General features: G+C 40.8%; 1 protein-coding gene across 1 annotated transcript in view; it reads left to right on the top strand.

Annotated features, from left to right (window-relative positions):
• LOC107043372 overlaps positions 1–24,601 on the top strand; it is a 294,632-nt gene that overhangs the window by 562 nt on the left and 269,469 nt on the right. The gene's annotated exons all lie outside the window — the stretch shown is intronic.

Genomic DNA, 24,601 nt, shown 5'->3' with positions numbered 1-24,601 from the left:
GAAATGTTCTTATGGAGGAGACAAGCCTCTATAACAAGGCCTCTTGAGTATTTTTCCAATACCACTATTTGTTCGAGAATTTGAGGAAAATGAGAAAAACAATTGAGCTATAGTTACACGATTATGTAATGCTAGCTCTAGGAATGGAATATGGAGTTGCACTTCTAATACAATTATGCCGGTACTGAAATGACGGAAATGTAATGAAATTTGGATTCGAGAATTGAATTTACCGGGTGAATGTATTAATTCCAATTCGATGATTATTCGGCGATGTTTATTGTAACTGTCGATTTGATCGATTTGTGTGTGAAACTTTGGTATATATCTCCATTACTTTATTAGCCATGGGTATGAATGATCGAATCCCGATGATTAATTTTATTGAGGAATCACAAATAAGTTGAATTTCAAGTTTTTGATAAGTGGTAGACTACTAGGGTGAGAGAGGAGGAAGCGATTCAAGAAGCAATATAAGAAGGAAATTGACTTTTCTACAAGAAAAGTTTCTCGATAAGTTCTTATCACTGCTCATTACTGATATAATTAACGCATTCTGATAATTTATATTGATTTTTAATTAGTCCACTTGGTTATCTCGAAACGAGACAATTTGATGAGAAAATATATAAATAACTTTTTTATAGATGGAAAAATTGTCGCTAGCAAATGTTTTCGACAATTTTCTAGGTAATACTTATAACTCAGTATAGAAATGATAGACAGTTTAAAAACGGAACTTATAGAGACTCGAAACCGTTTTATCATTTCCCCATTGAACTTTCAGGAACGTTTGTTTTGAAAGGGGTAAGAATGATATTAATGTTTGATTCTTATGTCAGCAACGCTCGCCGGATGGAAAGGGAAGGTGAAAGGGAGGAGGGAGCTATTCGTGGGGTGCAGTGATAAAAAATAAGGACAGGGATGGACAAAGGTGGCTTACATGGAGGGTAGTTGTACTGAAGTCGTAGAACACTGGCGAGCAGTTGTGATGCTTCTTGGACTATGGTATGGATACCGGTATTGTTGTAATTTGTATCTGAATCGTGTCAATATTTTTCTCTTTAACGAATTGAAAAACTGTATAGCAAAATGAATTTTAAATGGGAAGTAAGAGAATCTATTTTGAAGAGTTTAAACTGTAGGATATTGTCAATTGACAAATTTTATCAATCTTTTCAGAGTTCTTATCCCAGCAAGATTATTCGTTTTTGCACCTTCAAAATTTTAATTTTGTTGAGGCTTCTTATATGGCTTTCTTATCATTCAAAAGGCCTCAATTTTTTTTTCTCATGTTTTCCTTTTGAATGGAAGCTTTGAAAATGCATTTTTTTTTCGAATCTCTAATTTTACTTGGATATGACTCAAAGTGGTCTGAAACGTCAAGATATGATGTTTTTAGACGATGTCTGTATGTATGTGTGTGCGTATGTATGTATGGTATGCGTTTGTCCAGAAATGTGTCAATAACTCCAAAATCGTAATTACAAAAAACTTGAAATTTTGGCTCATAGTTGGTACCAATGAGATACAAATCTGTGCTAAACCTCAGCCTGATCGGTTAAGTAGTTCCTGAGATATAGAGATTTCTCAAAAATGGTTTTTCGCAAATATCTCAGGAACGGCTTGACCAATTTCATTTTTTTTTTCAAGATATTTGTCAAGATGAGACCTATCTTACTGTATAGAAGTTCAATGACCCCGCTACGGAGAATTGAGTTTTATTTTCATTTTTTCATTTTTTTAACGAAATCGCTTGTTACCACGATAACATGAAAAATAATTGAGATAGAAACTTCAAACTTGGTAAGATTGTAGGTCTCATGGTAACAAAGTTTGGTATTTTGAATGAGCGAAATCGAACAAGTAGTTACGGAGATATTCAACTTTGTATGTGAAACTTTTTTCTTTAATATCTCAAAAACCCCTCCGCCGAATTCCATTTTTTTTACAAAATATTTGTTATAATGGTGTCTTTCTGACGAAATTAAAATATGAGTACCGTTGCATTGAAAGTTTTCGAGATATTGCTATTTTCTATTTTTAGGTGATCAGTTTACTCGTGTGGCTATAATGCGGTTAGAACTTTATTTAACGATCTCAAATTTTGAGTATTGATCGCTACTATTCAGCTACATAACTCGAAAGAATTTGAGATTAATTTGTTCCATAGTTCGTGAGAGGGAACTTTTTGGGAAAATGGTCGGGCTTTAATTTTGCACAGAGTTAAAAAAAAGAAATGGTTGCAAGAAAAATTTGGGTTGGGGTCCTCATTGAGACCTCTAATCTGACAAAAATTAAATTTAAAAAAAAAATATTTTAACCACTCGATTACTGCATTTTCTAAAAATTAACGATCCGAAAGATGGCGCTGGACATGTTTACATACAGATATGGTCGCCAAACTTCATATTTTTCGAATGCAATTGCTACGGATACATTCGGAAGCATACTAACAATGAAATTGATAGAAACTAAAAAAAGAAAAAAAGTGATACCACAAAGTAACAATTGAATGGCTTTTGTTGGATAGACTTCAACCCCTGCTTGTTTAAAAATTTTATTACGCCCATAACGTGAATTTTTGAATTTCATGAGTTTTTGACTAAACTTTTTGTCTCAGTAGACGTCAATTTTTTTTGAGTTTTCAATATATATTTCCGACATTAATTTTCGGTTCTTTTGATTGAAGATGGTGACAATTAGCTCACATCGACGGAAAGGGTTTAAGATCGCCAAAAAACTAGAAAATTGTGCGTAATACTTCCTTCCCTCACTTCGATTGAAGAATTTTTTCTTTCCTTACCCAAAGTAACAATTTTTACGAAATATGTTAACCCTAGATTGGTCACACTCTGAGGGAAACCCCGCCACGCATCGTTTTTCTTTAATTACAATTCACTGGCTAATTGGAAAAATTCGAAAAAAAAATTTGACTTTGTCAATTGAAGTGTCTAAAAAATTATAGTAGTTTTTAGAACAGCATATTTCCCAAAATTCTTAAAGAAAACAAATTATTTCGAACAGACGAATTATTTTTTCCCATATTAAATGAAATTGCTCATCACGCGACGTTGCCGGTAACTCGCTAATCGCGCTTAGGTAGTGAAGAGTGAATTCAGCAATGCTAGAGCCTAAATAACACGGCGGGGAAACCCTCCGGAGGTAACCAAAGTCGCAGGGTCGTATTTGGTGACCAGACTAAGGTTGAAAAACTCGACTGAGACTCGGATCCGTTCTATCCAAAAATAATTTTTGTCAAATTTCGTTTTAAAAAATGTTTCCCAATTTCTCATTTGTTCAATTTTTTCATTCCAAAATTTATTATTTATGGTTCATAAATGGTGAATAAATAATGAATTTCGAAATGAACAAATTAAAAAGTGAACAATTGGAAAAATGTTTGAAAACGAAATTGGAAAAAAATTGGATACAACGAATCTGAGTCCTAGCCTAATTTTGTAATATGTTTTGTAAAAATAGTCATTTTGGATAAAGTAATAAACAAATTTCCAATTGAGGTGGGGAGAGCACAATCTCCTACTTTTTTGCCGATTTTAAAGCATTTTCGATTATGTGAGCTAATGGGCACCATGCTCAATCGAAAGAACGGAAAATTCCCGTCGGAAATACTTACTGAAATCCCGAAAAACAATCGACCTGTGCTAGAACGCAGAATTTTGGCAAAAATTCACAAAACTAAAAAATTAACATTGTGGGCATAATAAAACATGAAAAATTTTTTTTTTTTAATCTTCAGGCCTTTTGAATAATAAGAAAGCCTCAATAACATTGAACTTTTGAAGATACAAATCCATACCAATAATTGGCGAAAACACCATTACATAATAATAGTCAGGTCAATATTATTCAGTCTGAAAATTCAAACGAGAAGATAAAATTTGACATCTGGATATTATTTTGATGGTAAATTGAATGAATTATGATAATAAACAAATTATCATAAAAAAATTTTGAAAGTTATAACTTTTCATGTTTTGAGGAAACAACATGTAACAGAAAAAACTAAGGAAAAAATAACCGGAAAATCGATACAATGATTTACCGCTACCTTAGCAATTCCATCAATAGTCCTGTGAATACTGAAAATTGCTCGGGAAGAATTTTTCAAACGAAATGTTCAAACTGATGACAGGCCAATTGCTGGACGGTTGATGGAAATTCGAGTTTCGTGGTAGGATCTATAATAAAAGAATCACCTAAATGGCAAAATTATGGGTCCATACATTCAAGAATATTTTAATTAGCAGAAAAAAATTATTTGAAGTCAAAATGACAAAGCGAAGAATAATTCCATTAAGAAATAGTTGAATGCAGCCGACACTCCTAATTTGTGGACGACGGGGCCATATTTTTTTATTCATTAAATATTGATCATAGAAAAAATAATTGATTTCCTCCCAGTCGGCTATACATCCGACTATGGGATAATTTTCATTATAAATTTTTTCAGTGTGTAGAATGTAATTTAATATGCGAAATCGTCAATAATACAATTGATTCCTTACCCCATTTCTCTATCAATTTGTATTGGAACAAAAATCCGTTATTTGTTGTTTCGTTCTAGGGTGAAATGCACTAAAGTAAAAAGCCGTTAGCTACTTGAAACAGAAAACAACTCTCTCGCAGAGCTGTTTCACTTTGTCGAGGGGCTATAAAGGGGAAGAGTAAAGTGACTAGCGATTCCGTCTCTAAAAGCTTTTATCAGCCGATAAAACCAGAAGCGCCAGTGTTATCCTTCGCTCACTCCAGAAAAAAATTTGCGAGTCATGGAGAAAGATCCCTTTTTTAAAATGTTTTTGAAACATAAAATTTATTCAAAAATCGGTGGATAGGAGTGTTCTTCCTTAGTATCTGCGAGGCATTTGTCAATCGTTGAGTGGAACAAATGGAGATAGAAAAATGTGGTTTATTTGCTAGTAACTCTTAAAGTACTCGTTACCGAATTCAAGTGTGGCAATAGAGCTGGTTGGAGTGGTATGATCTTTGTTGAGTCTCATTCATGGATAGCATATAGCATGCCGCTTTCCAAGTAATTTATACTTTAAAAACATAAGGTTGACCGAGTGAAATAGCCCAAGGGATAATACAGATGTTCAGTATACCGGTCGAAAAATATCTTTGATTGGCATTTTTGATGTTTCGACCCTTCGGCGGTTCGCTGAATATTCCAGACGAGAAATCACTTCATTGGCGAGGCAAGAGTCATTTTAAATATTTTTGGACCCCTTTTCTAATTATTTTTGTTTTGTATCGAATCGTTGTCTCACCGCTCATCGGATTACATCGAGGAATGGAGCCTGAATTGACGTGGGATTTTGGTGTTGTCTTCGGATCTTGAACGTTCGGTAACGCCAAGTAGTGGGATTCAAAGTTTTGAATGGTCCCGCATAGAAGAAGGTCCATCTGGAAGTCCGAGCGGCGGCGCCAGATTTGGGGTCAAGTGATTGGAGACTCAGGCAACAGACTATTCATCGAAAAGGATCAACCTGGACTGACTTCAGACGTCTGGAGAAATATCCATTGTCAGAATATTTATTAGTTTAATATTTTTGTAAAAATATTTGTTCGCATTGGAAACTGTTTTAACGTCGCACATTGATAGTGCGGACGTATTTTGACTTTTGTATTTTAGTTGGCTCTGGTTGGAGAATGACAACCGTCCAATCACAGCAGAGCTGTTGTCATAGAGGACCAATCACGACATAGAGTAATTGGGGGAACGTTAGCGCGTGGGTCAGTTGTACCGACTATGACACTTCCCGTTTGGACGTCCAGGGGACCGCTGTGCGGAATTATCTGTCTCATATTAAGAGTTTTTTTTGTAACATTTGTCTGTGGAAAATTTGGATATCGGGACCTAAAGAGTTATTTGACTTGCTTCTGACGGACTGGAGAGGGCCCGTAATTTTTCCATCGCTGGCAGATTTTCGGGAATCGGTGAGCGGTGGATATATTTTAGAATGTGTGTTAGTGTTTTATAAGGAGCAACAATAAAATTTCTCTTGTTTGTCGGATGCTTGATTCCGTGGCGATTGACGCCATTAGCTACTTGCAAATTTTCCGTTCGGGTCTTGCCCCTTGTTCGGCAGAATTAATTCTGGGTCCGATTTAGTTTGATTAATTTATTCGGTGAATTTTTGAGACTTGAGATTTTTCTAGTTAAATTCAGTGATTCTAATTGTCTTGGTTACTCTCGTTTCGTCAAAATCGTCGTGAATCTATTACCGATTTTTCTGTTGTAACGGTGATTGAAATCTCGAGGTCAGTGATATTTCCACTTGAGGTTTCACTTTAGTTTCTTTTCGTAGCCTCCGAAGCCAAACAGCATCGCGTATATTAGGTATTTGATTAAATCGGAGACCGTTAATATGTCGAATTTAAAGGCATGGTTGGAGGGATTGTAGCGTCATTTGTCGATGCTCGAGTTTTCGTCTTATTGCCGGGTGACTCGTCCAGTTGGTTACCGGTAGTTTTGTTACGTTCATTCTCGAGGCAATTCCCTCTCTCAATAGCACATGTTCATTAGATCTTATTCTCGCCGCTTCTGGTGGACGCGCTCGACCTCGGGATAATAGTAGATCCCTGTACTACGGTTATTCTGACTCAGTGGTAATTGTACTAGTTATTTTACCGTTTGACTTCCTTTGTTGACTACGGAATATTTGACACCTCTTGGGCGTTGTTTTTAATTATGACTAGTATTTTATCTTTGGACACATCGCGGCCAGGGAATTGTATTGTATCGAGTCATTAATCGTTTATTTATTATTTTGTTATTTTTTTTTTTATGTTGATTTCCGAGGATCACGAGCCTAGAATATCGAGAATAAGACGGGGTCTTATTCATTATATTTCATTTGTAATTATATTTTCGATTTTCAATTATTTTATTAAATCCATTCTGTTACCACGTATTTCTGATTTTATTTTGGTAATTGGAACCCAGTCATTTCAGAGATAATCCTCGGAGCAGCATTTTGGGACCCAGCCGCCTCAGCGGTTGCTACACTGAGTTACCGGCAGCTGTTCCTTTTGTTTGCCGATTTCATCGGTTTTGATCATTCGGATTTTTGAACGTTTTGGAAGAAAACGTTCCGCGCCTAACATTGGTTTCTGAATGTTGGTCGCTGAGGGCTGCGTATTATCGTTTTATGCCCGCAGAAGGGCGAAATACGTCACAAATCATATAGGAACTTTTTTCGACCATTCAAACACTGCAGACATATTCATTAGAGAATAAATTAATTAATGTCGATAGAAATTGAAGCACCTCCCAGTAGCCCATTGATGGAACACAAAAAAACCATTGTCCCAATAATGAACTACAGTAACCCCAGTGATGGAATCAATGGCTTTTGAGTTAGGTGATTGACTACTAGATTAATAAAAAGGATAAATAATGTAAATTTAATTAATTAAAACTACAAAATGCGGCACCAGTGTTTAACACGTCACCCGATTATAGTTCATTTTATTTAATTTTACTCAAGTGCCAATCCCCTCCATAGCCCCGATGCCAAAATACTGACTGCCCCAATGGACTCACTTAGCCTGAGTTAGGGAACTTTTGTTCTTCAGGTTTAATAGTTATTTCATAAAAAGGATCAATGTATAAAATTTCAATTCAATACGTCAAATATCCTTATCAGTCCAGTCTTCGCACATGATAATTTCGTACAAAATACTAGGCCTGAATACATACATTGCCGAGGAATACATTCATCTTCTGGCTTGAATTTGTTTCAGTTCGTATTCTCCATATAAGATACTCAATAAAGGGGCCTGAATTGAGTGAGAATGGCGTTCAGATACAGTCGAACCTGTCATAAGTTATACTCCAATAAGTTGTCACCTGTGAAAAGTTATACTAAATCACCTCAGATAAGTTATATTGCAACTCCCACCACGAGCCCATCTCACGCATGCCCTGAAATGATTAAAGATAGTTGCGCATGCTCCACCATAGGTGAGTATTTCTGTATGTGTTAGTTTCACGTAGAGCGGGGAAAACAGCTATATGATATCATTAGTTCATTTCATGTTCAATAATTGAAAAAAATATAGTACAATGTCTGAAGTAAAAAAATGTCATTTGCTTTGGAGAGAGAAGATAACAATTGTAGAAAGACGTGAAAATGGAGAGAATGAGGTTATGTTGTCATCCGTGTACGGAGTCTCTCGGCCAACAATTGTAGCGGGAATCTGATTGACCCCTGATTCACCTCTACTTTGCTTGAGGCTAGGGGAAGGGAGCAATACAGTGATGGTGGTGATATAACTTATCCGAGGTTCGAATGCCATTTCATATAACTTATGACAGGTTCGACTGTATTGCAGAAATTACTGAAAATATATGCGTCTATGATGTAGCACTTAATTGCACATCAATTGAGTTTCAAAACAAATGGGCACTGGTTAAAGTTAAGAACAACATTAAACACGTCGGTCATAAAACTTGGTAAACTATCTATTTTTTTATACGTATTGTACCATGTGTTTTACGTCTAATTTTGGGATGGATAGATAGACAAAACAAAACAAAATTCCACCCAATTTTTATGAAAACCAAAATTGCAATGAAAGTTTCAATTTTGTCTCACAGCCCCCTATTAACAAACTAACTGTTTCCGAATTACTGAATTGTTATTTTGAAAATGAATAATACCTTCTAATCAAACATTGGTATTTCACATTAGGAATCGTACTTAAATGATCATGAAAAATGGAAATCGTCTAGTATCTTATACAAAGAATATCAAATCAAAATATTTTCCCCTCTGAGTGCAAGTAAAGTGGTGGATAGGTAATTTTCGGAATTTTATTCCCCTACAGTCCCTGTAGTATCTTGTACGACGATTGAACTGTACTCATCTTACTTGTTTTGAGATAACTAAAGGTGGTTAGTCGACGTTGTGAGTCGAATTCGGAGTAAGAGAATTTCGGTACTTTCTTGTAGCTTATCTGAAGAGCAAAGTGCTGGCGGAATTTTTTTCTCGGCAAATTCTAATTCTCTTTGAATTTTTTTTCTTTTTTTGAAGAGAGAGAGAATTTACATGGCTTTTTTGTTGACATGAAAGTTAAGCTTACTCAGGTGAAGGACGTCCCCATCGAACAAGCCTACGAATGGATCAATTCGTCGGACAGCGATCGGATATATACTGTTGATTTTGAGGAAGAAGATGATTGATGGAGTCCGTGTGCCGCGATCAGTTCTCGCCGGTCTCCTCGGAGATGAGGCTGAGCTCCTCATTAAAGGGCCATAAGAAGATCTTGAAATTAAATATCTCGATAAGGTTACATCGGCAGATATTTTCAAAGCCCTACGAGCAGGAACTGGAACGAATGTCCCATACTTCCAGATGTTATGAAGTTTTTGCGCGAGGCATATGAAGGAATCTCAGTAATACTCGCAGCAACCATAGCGAAGAAGATCCTGGAAGAGCATGGGAAGATCAAGATAGGATGGATGAATTACCGCACCAGAAGAGTGGAGAGACCAAATCTTTTCAGTGCGAGCACTGTGGTCATACCGCCACTAAATACAGGAGCGAAGTTGACCAGTCCAAATGGGTCCTGAGACCATCCAATCTATGTGCAAAGCATACGGTGGAACTCAAACTGCCTGTTTGACCCTCACGTCAGCTGCGGTGAAGAAGATCCTGGGAGAGGACGACCATGGAAAGATTAAGATCGGCTGGGTAAACTGCCGCATACGTAGAGTACAGAGGCCGGTCAAGTGTTTCAAGTGCTGGCACTACGGATATCTCGCCAGCAAGTGTAGGAGCGCAGTGGATCGGTCGAAGCTCTGCGCAAGATGTGCAGGGGACGGTCAAAAGCCAAAGCCAAGGACTGCAAGAAAGATCCGCGATGTGCCGTCTGCACTGAAGCAGACAGTAAGGAGAATTGTGCTCATGTTGCTGGCAGCAATAGATGCCTAGCTTACACAGCAGCACTCCGGAAGCTCACCAGAAAAAGGCGCTAGAGTAAGGAAGGTTCGCAGGGTGTTGCAGCTCAACATCAACCATTGTGGGGACGCACATGATTTGCTTACACAAACGGTAAGTGAGCTGAAGGCTGATTTGGTAATGATCTCGGAGCCGTATCGACATCTTGGCACTCAATCCTGGATTACTGATGCCAGTGGGAAGGCAGTAATCTGGACTTGTGAGAATCAGCCGTTCCAAGACACTGTAAGCAGAAATGGTTTCGTGAAGGTGGAGATCGGTGGAATATATTTCTACAGCTGTTATGCCCCACCTAGTTTCAGCATTGATGAGTTCACAGACTTCCTAGATAGGCTGACTGTGGATGCCAAGCAACACTTTCCCGTGGTGGTAACTGGAGACTTCAACGCCTGGGCAGTTGACTGGGGAAGTAAGCTAACGAACGCAAAGGGACAAGCTGTACTGGAGGCCATGTCCGCTCTGGACGTGATCTTGCTGAACAGAGGGGATGAACCAACCTTCATGCGGGGGGAGGCGAGCTCAATTGTTGATCTTACCTTCGTGAGTGGTGCTCTCGCTAAGAGAAACTACTCATGGAGAGTGAGTGATATCTACACGGCGAGTGACCACCGAGCAATACTCTGGGAGATATGTTCTGACCAGAAAGTCGCATTAACAGCAAAGAAAACCAACAGCGTTGGCTGGTGAGTGAGCACATTCGATCCGGGCTCATGTTCGGTGGCATTAGATGACCATCCCATTGCTGGTGCAAATGCCACTGCGAAGGCACAGGACATTATGAGAAAAGTGATAAAAGCCTGCGACGCCACTATGACGAGGAAACGAACCACGAATCGACATCCACCGGTGTATTGGTGGAATGAGACCATCGCTGTGTTGCGGAAGGAGTGTAACGCAGCTAGAAGGTCATCTCAGCTTGGTAGGAGAAGTCCTAACTTCCAGGAGTTAGAGATGAAATACAAGGAGGCACGGCGGAAGCTCATCAAAGCCATCAAGTACAGCAAGAGACAATGCTGGAGCGAGCTCCTTAGCGAGGTAGAGAACGACCCATGGGGGAGGCCCTACAAGGTGGTGATGACACGACTCAAAAGTCAATCAATCCCATCACTAGCGTGCCCGGTGTTCCTAAACAGAATTGTGGAGACGCTGTTTCCGAGTCAACCGGAATCTCGCCGCAATACTGAACAAAGGGAAGGAGAAGTTGTTCCGAAGATCACCAGAGAAGAGTTGATGAAGGCCTGCAAAAGAGTGGGAAACTCCAAAGCTCCAGGGCTGCATGGAATTCCAAACGTCGCGTTGAAACTGGCCATCCACACGATACCAGAGCAGTTCCTGGATGTTTACAACGAGTGCCTCAGAGAAGGCATCTTTCCTGCCGTCTGGAAGCAGCAGAGGTTGGTATTGCTTCCAAAGGGGAATAAACCACCGGAAGAACCTTCATCCTACCGTCCTCCCTGCATGCTCGATACAGTGGGTAAGATTCTCGAGCATATCATTCACCAGAGGATAGAAGCTGCAGTGGAACCCGTGCTTGCCAGAAATCGGTATGGTTTCAGGAAAAGCCGATCCACACTCAATGCCATCAACCTTGTCGTCGAAACCGCGAGGGAAGCGACTGCAGGGGAACGATGGCTCAATGACACCAAGGAGTACTGTTTAGTAGTAACACTGGATATCAAGAATGCCTTCAATTCATCCAGGTGGGACTGCATTATGGAGGCTCTTGACAAATTGGAAGTACCAGGATACCTGCAGAGAATGGTCAACAGCTATTTCAGCGGAAGGGTCCTTAAGTACGACACAGAGTCCGGCCCCAGGAAGTACAAGGTGACAGGAGGAGTACCTCAAGGGTCAGTACTGGGTCCTCTCTTGTGGAACATCATGTACGATGGGCTGCTAAAGTTGAACACCCCCTGGCGGACCAACTTGGTGGCATTTGCGGATGACGTGGCGGTGGTCATTGTTAGGAAGCACCTGGAGGACATGAAGCGTGTTTTCAGCACAACGTTCGAGACGATCCGCTGCTGGATGGATTCTGTTGGATTGAACCTAGCAGAACAGGAGACAGAAGCCGTATTGATTACCAGCAGGAAGAAGATCTAGACGATCACGCTGAAAGTCGGGTCTTGTGAAATCACCTCCCAGCCATTCATTCGATACCTGGGGGTGATGATTGATGCACGACTGAACTTCAAGCAGCAAGCGGAAGACGTGGGGACCCAGGCATCTGGTGTGAGATCCGCCTTGTCACGCCTCATGCCTAATATTGGGGGACCCAAGCAAAGAAGACGAGCACTGTTGTCTTCACTGATTACTTCGGTGCTCACATATGCAATTCCCATTTGGGGAAATGTACTACAACTGCAGGAAGCGCGACGCAAAATCGCACCAGTCTATCGACTTGGTGCTCTTCGAGTTGCAAGTGCATATCGGACGGTTTCTCAAGACGCGGTATGTGTCATCGCAGGAATGTTGCCCATCGAGGTTTTGGCTGAGGAGCGAGGATCGCTGTATAAGCGGAAACGATCGCTCGCATCGAAAATGATAAGCGCCGAAGAACTAGCGGCTGAGGAGAGGCGAAACAGCATGAACCGATGGCAGGAGAAGTGGACGAATTCGACCGAGGGAAGATGGACCTATTGTCTAATTCTACACGTAGCCGCGTGGGTAAGACGAAATCATGGAGAGGTAAATTATTATCTGTGCCAAATGCTTTCAGGACACGGGTGCTTCAGAGAATACCTTCATAGATTCAAGCATGAAGATTCTCCGGAATGTCCCACCTGCTCAGGAGTGGCAGAAGACGCAGAGAATGTATTTTTCGGCTGTCCTCGGTTCAGCGACATTCGGAATATCTGGGAGTCAGAACTCACGAGGACTATCTGACCCGAAAATTTGGTGGAAGAAATGCTGTCATCGCAGGCAGCCTGGGACGCAACAAGCAACTTCGCGACAGAAGTCCTGAAGGAGCTCAGAAACGAGGAACGCAAGCGAAAAGCTTCAACATAGGTTAGGGGGACGTACATAAGATGGTGAAGGCGGAAGAGCATACAGCTGAGACCTCCCTCGCGAAGTAATACTTAACGGTGGTGCCGCGAGGGATTCAAAGGTTAGTGAATTTGTTTGATGGGAGTTTAGTGGGTATTGACAGTCACTGTCCGAGACCCACACTCACCTGACGGGAGGAAGCTCCTATTCCCTCCCTCAGGTGGTCGTGCGTAAATGCATTCTCCAACAGACGGGAAAAAAAAATACGCACACACACATACACACAAGAAGTACTGCCTAGTAGCACACACACGCGCACACAAACACAAGAAGTACTGCCTAGTAACGACACTGGATATCAAGAATGCTTTCAACTCAGCCAGGTGGGACTACATTATGATGGTCCTCAAGATGTTCGGGGTACCTGCGGAATATGGTGAACGACTACTTCACCGGAAGGATACTCAAGTACGACACGGAGTGTGGCCCCAAAGAGTACAAAGTCACTGGAGGAGTACCTCAGGATTTGGTGTTGGGCCTTCTCCTTTGGAACATCATGTACGATGGTCTGCTGAAGCTGACATTGCGACGCGATGTAAAACTCGTGGCGTTTGCGGATGATGTGGTCATAGTCCACGTGGGGAAGCATCTCGAGGAAATTAAACTCGCCTTCGACATGATCTTTGGAGCAGTCCGCCGCTGGATGGGCCCAGTTAGCCTGAATCTGGTGGAGCATAAAACCGACGCCATGTTGAGTACAAGCAGGAAAGTTGAGACAATCACCCTGCAAGTCGGTGACTACGAATTAACCTCCCAGCCACTCATATGGTATCTATGATCGATGCCCGACTGAATTTTAAGCAGCAAACAGAGCATGTGAGTGCTAAGGCGTCTGGAGTCAGAGCCGCCTTGTCATGCCTCATACCCAACATGGGAGGTCTCACGCAAACGAGACGAGCATTACTGACGTCGGTGGTCACGTCATTGCTCACATATGGCATTGCCATCTGGGCTGACGCGTTGCAGACGCAGGAAGGCAGAACGTGGCTCCAGCATACCGTCTGAGCGCTCTTAGAGTGGCAAGCGCATAGAGCTCAGAAGTGAGGAACACAGGCTCAAAGTTGCAGGACAGTCGATGAATCTATTGGGACTTCCTGTCCACACCCAACACCTTAGTGAAACAGGGGGAGATACACTAGATGAAAACAAAGTAGAAGAGTCAGAAGGTAGTACTTGTTGGAATAAGATGAAAGGTGTAATAAATAAAATAAACGACTTTGAAAAAGTAGGTAAAAGAAGAATCCATACATGGGATCGATTGTCGAAGCTTATCGATGAGCTACATGAGTACGTGCAAACCAGATCGAACGTGCATAAGAAGATCAAATCCAAAGTGGTTAACATCAAGAGCGCATTTAGATGGCTCAAGGTCATGGAGGATAAATAAGTGGGGAAGCCGAAACCCGCCACACTGCTAGGACAAACAATGCTTTCAATGCTGACACATTCTCGGACTCTATCTGAGACAACAGCAAAGGAGACGGACCAGGAGTCTGAGGATACCACGCCTTCCCTTGGAAACTTCCGAAGAATCCGTAATGCCAGACGGAGGAAACGGGAATTGCCGGAGACGGATGCCAATAAGTAGAAGAAATTGAAAGAGCCAATAAGCAGAAGGAATTGAAATAGCTCTCCCAATTCAGAAGCCTGAAAAGCTGATAAAGGACTCAGATTGAGAGATAGTGGAAAATAAGAAGAAGAGAAAGCGGATGAAAATCCCGAATATGTCTTCCAAGCAGCCCCGAACGGGAATGAAGCAGATGAAATCAGCGTCCAGTCCTGACGCATTGATTTTCTGCCCGAAAAACAAGTAGAAGTACTCGGAGATGTTTATGCACATGAAGAGGAATGCCCCTGTCGAATAGACTGAGGAATACGTGGATACAATCCCTAGGACAGCCACCAGGGATATGCTGATCGTTCTGACCATAGATACACCTGACAAAGCCCAAGAATTGCAGAAGACCATTGCCAATATCCTCAAGGAAGAAGCTGCTGTAATCAGCAAAGAGCCTCAGGAGGCCATCGCAATCAGACCTCCACGAAATAACAACAAAACAGGAAATTCTGGGAGCCCTGTATAAAGCAGCTGGCGACAAGAGTGGGATCACCCTCGGAGCCATAGAGACCCTGTGCAAAATCCGTGGAGGGACACAAACGGCATCGCCGATGCTGCCCACGGCGGTAGCGAATAAGATCGTCAGTCAGGCAGGCAAGATCCGGATAGGCTGGGTTAATTGTCAGATAAGAAGGGTGGAGAAACCTCTTTAGTGCTTGAAGTACTGGCACTATGGACATCTCGCGACTAGATGTAAGAGTGAAGTGGACTGCTCAACACTCTGTGTCAAATGCGCAGAAGGGAGACACCAGATTGATCTGTGCAGTGAGAAAGGACTCACGGAGAATTGCGCTCACATTGCAGGCTGCGGAAAATGCTCAGTCTTCAAAGAGGCCCTCCAGAAGGTGAAATAAAAACAACAATGAAAGTACTACCGCTCAACCTCAACCACTGCGAGGTCGCACATGATCTGCTTAAGCAGACAGTGCGGGAGCTGAAGATAGATCTTGTGATGATCTCGCAGCCGTATATACATCTTGATACTCAATCCTGGGAGACGGATACTACCGCCAGCGCCGTCATCTGGTTCTGTGGCGAGAACCCGTTCCAGAATGTGGCCAATACTGAGGAGGTTGGTTTGGCCAAGCTGGCAGGAATTTATTTCTACAACTGCTATACTCCACCAAGCCACAGCCTCGATGAGTTCAAGGATCTCCCGGACAGACTGACTGAGGATGCGAAACAGTACGTCACCGCTCGCCGCACTGAGTGCACTAAAGCGAGAAGGACATCACAGCATAGTCGGAAGAAACCGAACTTCGAGGAATTGGAGATCAAGTATAAGAATGTAGGCCGAGAGCTCAATAAAGCGATTAAGGGCAAGAGGCAATATTGGAACGGACTTCTCAATTAGGTCGAGGGTGATCCATAGGATAGGCCATACAAGGTGGTCATGACGCGGCTGAAAAGCGAGCCCATGCCATCGTCGACATGCCGTAAACTCCTAGCGAAGATTGTAACGGTGTTATTCCCTCAACAATTGAAATTTCGCAATCCCACAGAAGATTGTGAGGTCATATTGATTCCACCCGTTATGAAGGAACAACTGAAGGACGCATGTGTCAGAGTGGAGAACACGAAGACCTCTGGCCTTGATGGAATCCCCAGCATCGCGCTCAAAGCAGCGATCAACGCAGCAGCAGGATTGTCACTGGATATATATAACACATGCTTGAAGAAAGGCACCTTCCCCGCCAAGTAGAAGCAACAGGGGCTAGTGCTTCTACTCAAAGGGAAGAAACCACCGGGAAGAAACCAACCTATCGCCCACTCTGCATGCTAGATACAGCTGGGAAAATTCTCGAGCATATCATCCACAGGTGGATAGAAGCAGCAGTAAAGCCGCTGCTAGCCGACAACCAATACGGTTTTCGGAGGGGTCACTCTATTCTCGATGCCATTGATTGCATCGTCAGCGCCGCCAAAGAGGCGATCTCGGGAACTATATGGAAGGGAGGTACGAAGAAGTACTGACGATACTGGACATTGAGAATGCCTTCAACGCAGCCAAATGGGACTGTATCATGGAGGCTCTTCAGAAGATGGACGTACCAGGATACCTGCGGAGAATGGTAGGAAGCTACTTCACTGACAAAGTTCTTAAGTACGATACAGAGACTGGCCTTAAGGGGGTCTTCGCTTTTTCCGGGGTCAAAAAATCGATTTTTTTTTTATTACCCTACCACTATTTCAAAATATTGTAGAGAAAGCATTTTTCAGAAATTCCAAATATTGACGGAACTACAGGGCCCCAACGCCGAGCGCGTGCAGGTAGGCAGGTGCATTATGGTTGCAGCGCAACAATAGAGTGTTTCAGCGCTGTTACAGACGTGCGAGATTGGATTATAGGCGAGAGGTGCTCCTTTGGAAAACTGTTGACATTCGATAGTGTTCATACCTGTGTCTTTAAAATTAGTTTGCAATGAGTTTTCCTAATAGACTTCAGTCCATTGCGCACCCTCGAATGGAGTAGTTGATTTTTGTAGCACGACTCTCGAAATAGAAATGGACAGAAAAGGATCCCGGGCAAATCCGAATAATCCTTCGCGTGCGAAAAAACGTAAATTCTGTGGCAATCAGTATACCAAAGTAGGTAATACATCATTCGTAAGTGCATCAGCAGTTAAACTAAGGAAGAGAGCCGCTGAAAAATTCGATATCACCGACAATAGTCATTATTGTCTGATTAACTTTATGACAGTTTTTTCCGCTATTAGTAGTGCAGTGATTTGCAAAAATTGTGAGGGTGACATAAACTTTTCGAAAGGTTCAATTCGTGGTTTGGGATTTCGTATTGTTCTGCAATGTAAATGTGGCAAAAAAGGCGTACCTTCTAGCCCAATGATAGATAGAAAATATGAAATAAACCGTCGCATAGTTTTTGTGTTTCGACTTCTTAGTGTGGGTTTGGAAGGTCTCAATCGTGCACGAATTGCCAAAAATTCAGAAAAATGTGCAGAACAGGATTTTTTCGAAAAAGAAGAAGGGTCATTGTATGGCGCAGGAATTGCTGATTGAGTGTAAGTGTTAATTTTTCTATTGTTGAATAATATCTCCGTGAATGGAGTACCAAGCGCTCACCGTCATCTCCTCCCCGGCACGACAGTGCCTGGCGCACCTTATCCGGAAGTTCAAAGGCGATTTTCTCGGAACTAAAATTCCGGAAATTTCTCATGACTTTTTACACAATATTTCAGAAAGTTAATCACCAATCGATTTCAAATTTTTACCACCTATTTGACATCTACAGAGCTTTCTCGCCTACCACGCTCAGAAAAATAGCTTCAATAATTTCAATTTTTATTACAAATTATAGGCCCAAATTTCCCCGGGAAAACTGAGCCTTATCCGGAAAAGCAGAATTTCTATTTGTTTTTTCAATTTATTTCATTTATTCTGCTAGGAGACGAAGCCAGATGTTTGCTGAGGACTAAAACATGCAATTTTCTTATTTCGATGTGTTGGAACCTCGAAACTTAATTTTCAATCATTTAATCAGTGTTGGGGCCCGTCTACTTCATCATCAAATAATTAATTGCAGATTGTCCAGCAGGATGAAAAGTTTTGTTATTTCACTAGTAGAAAGATAATAAAAATTATCTTTAAAAAAATCAAATTTGTAACTTTTTTTTTCATATGTAATAAAAAGTGTGGAAAAGTTGCCATTTTCGCCGCCCGGAAAAGTGCAGACCCCCTTAAAGAGTATAAAGTCACCCCCCCCCCGGGGGGGGGTGTAATTTAGATTATTGATTTTAAAAAATGTATCTCAATCTTCCTCTCCAAAAATCAAGTATCTGAATTTGAAGTCTACAAACCACGTATTTCGGTGAGTATTAGAAAAGAAGTAACTCAAACTATTCCTCTTAAATTAATATCAACAAGTTTTATGAGTCACTTGTTTTGTTCAGTTGTGCGTATTTTTGTCTAAACTTTGGACATTTTTCTTGAAAAAAGGTCTTATGTATTTTTCACATAAAACCCACCATATACACGTTAAGAACTGACGATTAGTTTTGAGGAACAATTCAGAATATGAGTGTTCCTCATATACCGGACAACATAGAAGGATAAAAGTTGTAACGAGATTTTCTCGCTACGGGTTGAAATCCCCTCAAATAGCGATTTGACCTCTTGACCTCTTGAGTTTATTAAGAGAGACAGGAAGAGACATCTAGAGGAGGCTGAAGAAGCCAAGAATGGATTAGAAGACACACAGACCAATGAAAGGCTGAAGGCATAGCGGTTTTGGGTGGAACCGAGGACCCCTGGAAGTCTGGAGGACGTTACTAGACTTTCGCAGGTACTGGGTTTTCGTTATTTTAGACCTCACCCAGCTGTGTTTAGGGGAAAACGGCCCAATGTATAGGGGTTCCAACTGGGCGACTCTAAAGGCTGTGCTGGGGTAGACTATGGACCTACGCAGCGAGGGTAGAGGACTAGTACCTCTGGGATCTCGTCGCGTTGATTAATGGGGATAAGGTAACGGAATGACGTATCGTCACTGAGATACTGAGGCTAGGAGACAAGGCCTTAGTAAAATTCCGAGTGAGCCGAACGCGAGTGCTTGAACCGAGAGATCCGAAAATACCTCTCGGGGAGCTGGTGTGGAGAATGGCTGAGGAAGTCAGAATAAGGAGTTTTGGACTTCGCGTAACCTCCGTGAATAACTGTTAGCGGCGAGCATAAGGAGATGCAGAAGTAAGAGGGAGCATACGGGGAGCCGGAAAAAGGGATTATTTCGAAACGCAAAGTGACGACTTTGTTGTATCCGGCGTTCTTCGGACCCGGCTAGAACGATTTGAAGGCGTATGGGCCCATGCGCCTTGAGTAGAGTAGTCCTCCTGTCAGCCCGACATACACCCACAATTTTAGTAACCCCGGAATGGTGGCTCGCGTTGACCGAAGCCGTAGCCAGTGGTTGAGAGGGTGGGTGGTCGTAGCATGGGTAAGAGTGTTCCACCCTGGTCAGATCAGCCTCTCAACGTACCAGACTCTGAGGAGTCCCGGCTAATTCGCAAATAACCCTAAAACTCCCCGAGTCGAAATACATGAGAGGAGAAAGAATGCTGGAGAAGTCGAAAGACCCTCTAGAACAGATATGAATTCAATTCACTAGAATAGTTATGCTGCAAGGCATAATATACGGCTTGAAAAAACTCGTGAGGATGTGATGGAAAAACTCCTCGTGGACCTCGCCCACTCTATCGTATCAGTAGTTAAACAGGGTAGGTTCTGGACCAAGTCCAAGACCCACCGCTAGGTGGCGCCACAGTTGTGGAACGTTGGCGATGCATGACTTCATCAGTCAGTCATTCTAATTGTCGGTCGATGACTCATCAACTCGCGCGTGGTAGGGGTTTCCTATAATTTGTACTTGGAATGTTGGCTATTGCCTTCTGGATCAAATCTAGCACCCACAACTATGTGGTGCCACAATCGTGGAATTTTCTAGACAGATGACGTCATCGATGAGTCATTCAGACCATTGGCTGATGACTCATCAACTAGCACGCGGTGGAGGTATCCATAATTCCCGTTGGGACATGTATGGAATATGATACCACAATGATCTAAAGATTAATGCGAAAAACTGACGTCATAGATATTTAAATTTTTCTCGAATATTCGAGAATTTTGTCGCGGTTTGAAGAGGAGTGGGAGACTCTATAAAACCAAATAGTTTGACTGACACCATACTCAGTCCGAAGTTTCATTTCACCCATCACCTCTAGATTTTTTTACGATGAGAACAAAAATGTATTGTTTAGACGTGCAAGGCTTCCAATCCCCGAAGAATCAATTCATTGTGAAAGAATTGGCGCTACAGTCTGTTGAGAAGAATGTGTGTATCTGTCTCCATTTCCACCCCCCTTACGAATGGGGTGAGTTACCACTGAAGTGCGAAAAGACGAATAAGTGGCTCACACATTTGTCTCATGGGATTCCATGGGAATCAGATTTCATCACCTACGATGAGCTGGAAGATACCGTCAATTTGATCCTCGCAGACGCGGAAATCGTCGTCGTGAATGGTGTACAGAAGAAGAAATAGCTGAAGTCCTTTATCTGTGAGAAAATAATTATTGATTTAAATGATTTTGGGTCATGCAAAGCGAGGGTTATAATCACACCAAGATGTTGGATTCATCGAGAATATAGCATCATCGGGCATTATGTATGCGCATTGGAAAATTTCCTAGAGTTAACGAAATGGTGCAGGACGTACTTCACTTCAAGTTTAGACCCGTCTATCAACTTGTATGACATCGTAAAGCATATGCAAGTGGAGCATTGGGATTCTAAAGAATTCAAGAGAACTTTCTTGTTGAAATTCGCATGGCAACACATTGATGAGTTGTGGGACTCCCTATCAGACCAAATGAAGAGAATAAGTGAAATTCAAGAGCATCGACGGTGTTATCAACATCATCCAACATCAACGAATGTGGGAGATGTGGGTGGTCCTTCACCACTCTTAAAAAACTATTCCATTTGTAAAAATGGATATTGAAACAATCATAACACTTCCCAAAATGTATACTTGTACGCTACTAAGATAATAATAAATATGGATAAAACCTAAATTATAAAATCATTCAATGAATTCCCTATCCCTATATTAACTAAGATTTCGAATTGAAAATGGAACATTGAAAAAAAAAACAACAACCTCCTGGATTTGAACCCAGGCCTCTGAGGTTTTCAAGCTGCTGCGGTACACACTACATCACAACCCTCGCCGTGATGTTAGTGATTTCCTAATGGATTGCATGGATCGTTTATTTCTCAATCCTTTACCATCAGTATTATCCTATTTCCTCAGAATTTTCAAGCTGGAAAAACTTCCATTTCAACTTGGTCGATCATCTCATAGCAGTTTTTTTCATAGTCATATTATTTATGGCGATATGATATCTATAGAATTCAATGTAAAATGCGTTATTATCAATCTATCTATCTATCTAATTATCTATCTATCTATCTATCTATCTATCTGTCTGTCTGTCTATCTATCTATCTACCAATTTTTCCTATATTATTATTCAAAGTTTTCTTAAAAATAAAAAGAAAACAAAATGGAGAGTGGGTTTTGAACCCACTCCTCACAGCTTCATAGACTACTACACTACGCAATAGGCTATCATGCTGTTGATAAGTTTTTAGTTTTTTAGTGGAGTATATTTTCAATCTATCTCACCTAGTTTTTTCTCATGAACATTACAATTATTGTTCAATATCAAGACTTTATTTTCAGGTCTTTCAGCATTCTTATGTCATGAATATGGTTAATGATTCTGGGAAATGAGGGTCATCAATTATTCGACATTTTATGCTCACAATCACTGAGAAAATTGAGATATTATCACATTAAATTAAATTACAGTAAAATATATAAGAACAAAAAAGTTCAATCTTTCGAGACAGACATATTCACTTTTATGTGTTTTTGACATATCTCAATTATCATCCGAGATCTGGATCCTCAAAATTCGGTTTCCGGTGGAACCGGAAATGTCCATGGCGCTCCATTACAATTTACCCCATGCTACGTATCACTACTTTCCACCACATTTCTATTGATCAAAACTCTCTAAATATTTGAAACCCAGAAAAAATAGATGAATACAAAAACATGTAGTTTGATGAGAGGAACATTTTTCATTAGGACTACATTTTGTCCATTCCTAATAGTTCTTAAAAAAAGAAGAAACAATGCATGAAATCATTTCATCATGCCTTCTTACATCTCAATATGTTCAACTGCTCAAATCAATACAAATTTCGTTCCCAAATAGAATTTTTATCACTCAAGTCATTTGATTCTCACCGGAAGAGACGTATTCGCAGTCTCATCTCTCTCTGATTCTTTCATTAACCGTTTCTCATCATTCATTATCAGGTTATTTGATCCTATGAAGGAGAGAAACCAACAGTAAAATGATTCAGATTTTTTTCTCACTCCAATGAAAGAAATGTCTAGAATATTCGCGAATGGTCTCAATCCCATATTACACCATGAGATAGATAGAGAAAGACATATTATCCCTATTCATATCTCTCTCACTCCCAGAAGTATAAACATTGATAGCTAATATATGGGACATTCCATGTCCACAACTTAGCCACACCGGATTTTTTTGGTTATCAGAATCCTGAATTAGCATGCTCCCAGTGAAGTACTACATGAGTACATACTTTCTCTAAATTTTCGCTCCTTTAACATTAATTGTTTGGCCAGGACAAATAACAAAACCTCAAATTTTTTAAAAATCATATCTTGCGAACAAATTGGCCAATTTTAATAAATAACAAAAGATTTTTTTCGTTTTTTTATATGGGACATTCCATGTCAACTCAGCCACACCGGATTTTTTTTTGTCTGGGAAAAATCATTGAGTAGGTGCATTTTGAACTACTACATATAGCCAGTGATCATGCAAGATTTCATTGCCCTGCCACTTTTTGTTTCTGAGATAATGATTACGAAACTTGAAATTTTCAAAAAATCATTACTTCTGAATGAAGCACCCGATTTTGATAAATAAAAAAAGAAAATTTTCGTTTTCTCCCATACTTCAAGATAAAAAATACTTCAGAGTCGTCAAGAAGCTCCTAGACCGGTTTTTCGAGAATTTTTCGCGTTTTTATTTTTTTTTCACTCTAGGACCACTCGATATTCGACCGAAATATTTTTTTCATGATAGAGGATGTCCTTATATGATATGAAAAAAATACGCCATAATGGAAGAGCGAAGCAATGCACCGGAAAAAAAATTTTGTTTTCGAAATTTTTGGATTTTTCAGATTTTAGGGGAGATCCATCGGTTTTTCTTCAAAGAAATCAGTCTGTCAACTATTATTCTTTGTTCATATATGATGGCAAAAGAGTACGCCATCATGTAAGAAAGAAAGAATGCTCCGAAAAAAAATTTTCTTCGAAATTTTTACGTTTGCCTGTCGCTTAGGAGAGTTGCATTATTGTTACTAAAAAAGGGGTTTGTCAATGGACATTTTCTGTTCTGCTGGATAGAATAGACTATTGATACGACTATAAATCTTTTCTCAACAACACACTGTGCTTTCCACTAACGAAAAAGTATGGGAAATAAACAATTTTTATTCTTCTATAACGACAACATTTTATATTTTCACATTTGTACATTTTTACAATACGGAGAAATTCTCCACTCTCTTCGACGACAAGTTCCAACATGCACTGATGAATTATTTACATCACGATTACTGTCTTCTGCGGGTTTTTCGTTTTGTTGTTGTTTGTTTTTGCTTTGGGAAAACCTCCTCGTTAGCCGAAGCNTGAATTATTTACATCACGATTACTGTCTTCTGCGGGTTTTTCGTTTGGTTGTTGTTTGTTTTTGCTTTGGGAAACCCTCCTCGTTAGCCGAAGCCGAATATCGTTTAATTAACAATTGCTCTCCCGGTATCGCAATAAAATAATGGTGTTTTTGAATGGCTGGAATAGCTTTGACACTGTCAAATCCTTCTCTCAACTCAGTTTTGATATTCTCGTGTTCTGCCTTGGTGAAAAAAAAAAACATCAATTCCTTCAAAATTCTCTTTTGACCATCGAAGCAAAGCATCTGGCGTGAGGATTGGTTCACCATGAACGATTTGCAAGCTCCTACGTCTCGCTTCTCTCTTAAAGACAGCTCCTACTCCGTCACAAGCTCCTTTACCGTGCGCGGTTGCATGAAAATGGGCTTCCGCATCTATACCAAAATCAGTCTTGTGATGCTTGTTATGCAGCTCTATCGGTTCACATGCTGTATTAAAATCTTCTATATCAAAGAAACGGCGGCAGTATCGTGAGTCGTACTGTCCGACAAAATGACTAAACTCCGATGTTGGATTTCATTTTTTTCGCAATAGTAGTAAACAACGGGGTGAACTGTACACTGGTCATTATTGTAGTGGAAGGATTGAG

This window comes from Diachasma alloeum, unplaced genomic scaffold (assembly GCF_001412515.2).
Source record: "Diachasma alloeum isolate Michigan unplaced genomic scaffold, Dall2.0 Dall_scaffold_00560, whole genome shotgun sequence".
Lineage (NCBI taxonomy): Eukaryota > Metazoa > Arthropoda > Insecta > Hymenoptera > Braconidae > Diachasma > Diachasma alloeum.
The sequence above is the reverse complement of the archived record's forward strand: the minus strand, read 5'-3'. Positions and strand labels throughout refer to the sequence as shown.